The sequence below is a fragment of the Colobus angolensis genome, unplaced genomic scaffold (assembly GCF_000951035.1).
Source record: "Colobus angolensis palliatus isolate OR3802 unplaced genomic scaffold, Cang.pa_1.0 Scaffold692, whole genome shotgun sequence".
Lineage (NCBI taxonomy): Eukaryota > Metazoa > Chordata > Mammalia > Primates > Cercopithecidae > Colobus > Colobus angolensis.
The window spans coordinates 98,747-102,104 of record NW_012120621.1 but is presented as its reverse complement, the minus strand read 5'-3'; the positions used below and the strand labels follow the sequence as shown (position 1 = coordinate 102,104).

Below are 3,358 nucleotides of genomic sequence, written 5' to 3'. Positions count from 1 at the left end.
TGACAGTAAGGTAGCCAATTCACACTTATTAATAAAACACAATAGATTTCCCTCTTGTGCCCAACATGGGTAACATGAACTTTGTTCTCTAAATTTGGAAGGCTCCACAGTTTCTAAGAAAAACCAACTGAGAGTTCCAAATGAACTTCTGGAACCCGGCTGCCTACTCACGTTACTTCAGATCAGTGGTTCTGAGCAGGAGAGTCTCAGAAATTTGTGGGATGCTTTTTGCTTGCCGCAATGACTGGGGGAAGCTACAGTGCATATGTAGGGCAGGGGCATTGGTAGATGTCCTGCTACACTCAAACCTGCTTTGCACACAGAAGAATCATCCATAGCATTCCAAAGGAGTTCAAAATGCCTGCCAAACACTGATGTTGGGGAAACACTGTTATTTTTTTTTTTTTTTGAGGCGGAGTCTCGCTCCGTCCCCCAGACTGGAGTGCAGTGGCCGGATCTCAGCTCACTGCAAGCTCCGCCTCCCTGGTTTGCGCCATTCTCCTGCCTCAGCCTCCCCAGTAGCTGGGACTACAGGCGCCCGCTACCGCGCCCGGCTAGTTTTTTGTATTTTTTAGTAGAGACAGGGTTTCACCATGTTAGCCTCCTGACCTCGTGATCCGCCCGTCTCGGCCTCCCAAAGTGCTGGGATTACAGGCTTGAGCCACCGCGCCCGGCCGAAAACACTGTTATTATCCAAGCCCAGAACCTAGCTCCATTTTACATGTGAATCTAAAGCATGCTTTTTATGTTCACTGGATTTTTCAGGAAAGCAACTTCGATGTAAACTGAGAGCAGAAAGGGCTTTGTGTGGTTCAGGATTTTACCAAGATTGTTCACCACTTAGGATAATCAACTACGAAGAGCACTGTCCCTATGGCAGGTAAGTCACCAATATATCACCTTTATCAGTCTACATTCGTAACTATCCCACTCACAGCGGTTCTACATAAAGGTATATGGGCCCGTTCTGACTGTGCACTTATATACTAAAATATATATAATTTAGTTACAAATTACTTCCCCCCCCAACTTTATGTTCCAGTCAGTGCATTAGATTATTTTGAAATTACATGTATAGGAAAAATTTATCATCTATGAATTCCTTTTCAGGAAGAAAAGGGGACATCAAAAAATACTTATTTTCTAAAGTGCAACTGGGGTCCACTGGGCTGAAAACCACTGCCATAACAGGTGACTTATTTGCCTACATATCTTTCTTACCTAGCCCAAAGGTGGCATTCCTTATCTGCTGAATATAGTTCTGGTCCAAATATTAAAAAGGTCAGCCTTGTTACAATGCAGTCATATCATACATAAATTTTCTTACCTGAAATACCTAACTAGCAGCCGAGCGTGGTGGCTTAAGCCTGTAATCCCAGCACTCTGGGAGGCTGAGGCGGGTGGATCACAAGGTCAGGAGATCGAGACCTCCTGGCTAACACAGTGAAACCCCGTCTCTACTAAAAATACAAAAAATTAGCTGGGTGTGGTGGTGGGCGCCTGTAGTCCCAGCTACTCAGGACGCTGAGTCAGGAGAATGGTGTGAACTCGGGAGGCAGAGCTTGCAGTGAGCTGAGATTGCGCCACTGCACTCCAGTGACAGAACGACACTCTGTCTCAAAAAAATAAAAATAAAAATAAACAAATAAATAAACCTAACTAGCAAGTATCAAATGGATATGCAAAAACTAGGATTTTCAGTCCCTCTACCTTTTTCAATGCTGAAACCAAACAGTATGGCACCCCAGGATGAGCACTGGCCTGTGTTATGAGACTCAGAATCTGCTCCCACACTTGCCTCGGACTACAATCACCACATTTGGAAATCCTTTCTGTTGCTTTACAGAAGGCTCTGTAACTTAGAAAGGACTCCCAGAGTTCACCTTGGCAAAGTCTGCCCACTGGGCAAGGTGTCTCTGTGGGGACATCCTGCCCTACATACAGGACTGAAAGTCATTTGATTCTTAAGCTGAATGTGAGCATTACCTGGTCTGAAAGCCGACTTGCTGCTTGCTGAATTTCTGCCCTGGCAGCGATGGACTGTCCACACCAAGGGGCATAGAAGAACAGCAGCACCACCTCTGAGTCCCGGCGAATGTACTCTGCATAGTCCAGCTGTCCCTGGAAGAGGTCAAGCACTGGAGACCTCGGGGAGAAAAAGCTGACAGGTGGCTTTGCTGGTATTATCACATCTTTTGCTCGACTAAAAAAGAGCAAACACAGAAAAGATTGCTTAGTTTATCTTCTTCTAAAAATAGCTCTGTGGAAATAGAACGATAAAAGAAAAATCCTCTTTTGAATAAGAAAATGGAGTCCCAAAATCACTGCCCTAGAAAGGCAACATCTGGCTGAACAAATGCAAGACATGAATAATATGTTGGAAACAATTCTGAGATTCTGTCCCCTAGGTATAGGCTGGAAGGGCAGTGGAGAGCACAGGAGGATGTCTTTGAATAATCCATAATCCTGCCCCCCACACCTCAAAGACTTCATCCTCCTTTTTCTGCAGCCTGGCTCTCCAAAGAAGCCACTTATCTCCAAGGGTTTAGAACCACCAGCATGTGAGCTCAGAATTACAGTGAGGGAGCATGTACACTACCACTAATGATTTCCATGGGAGATGCTCACAGTCAACTCAACTTTGAGAAAACGCTAAGCTTATTAGCTGGAGTTGGCTTGTACTTCTCCAGGGCATTCAGCTAACAGTAACAATTAAACAATAATATACATTCCTCCAGATATATATCATAATCCTAAGACTAATGAAAATGAGTAACAAAGCAACAGCCTATTTAACTGGAAAATGGGCTTTTTGAACACTTGAGCTTCCCACAAGAAAGAGATCAGGAGGAAAAAGAAAATAACACTGGACAAACAAGTGGTCAGAAGTAACTTTCCTCATCAAGACCTAAAGGTCTAGGCCCAGGCTGCATCCCACCAAGTAGAAGGACCCTAGTAAACACCCTGAGCTGTCCATGTATCTATCTGCACTCAGGTACCATAAAACCATTATAGCAGGTTTGCTAAGAAACAATGGAGACCCAATTATGCACTATTTAAACAAGATAAATAGAGAATATAAACATGGAAACCTAAAAAACAATTAGATTAACCCCAAAGAAAGTAAAGGAGGCCAGGCGCGGTGACTCACACCTGTAATCCCAGCACTTTGGGAGGCCGAGGCAGGCAGATCTCCTGAGGTGAGGAGTTCAAGATCAGCCTGGCCAACATGGTGAAACCCCATCTCTACTCAAAATAAAAAAGTAGCTGGGTGTGGTGATAGGCGCCTGTAATCACTTGAACCCAGGAGGCAGAGGTTGCAGTGAGCCGAGATTGTACCATTGGACTCCAGCCTAGG

At 44.6% G+C, this 3,358-nt stretch overlaps 1 protein-coding gene across 1 annotated transcript in view; it reads right to left on the bottom strand.

Moving 5' to 3' along the window:
- TXNDC11 (thioredoxin domain containing 11) overlaps window positions 1–2,199 on the bottom strand; it is a 59,463-nt gene extending 57,264 nt beyond the window's left edge. The window contains exon 1 of the mRNA XM_011926553.1: window positions 1,987–2,199. The gene's annotated coding sequence lies outside the window, so the exon portion shown is untranslated. The remainder of the gene's footprint in view (window positions 1–1,986) is intronic.
- Between the last annotated feature and the right edge of the window lie 1,159 nt (window positions 2,200–3,358).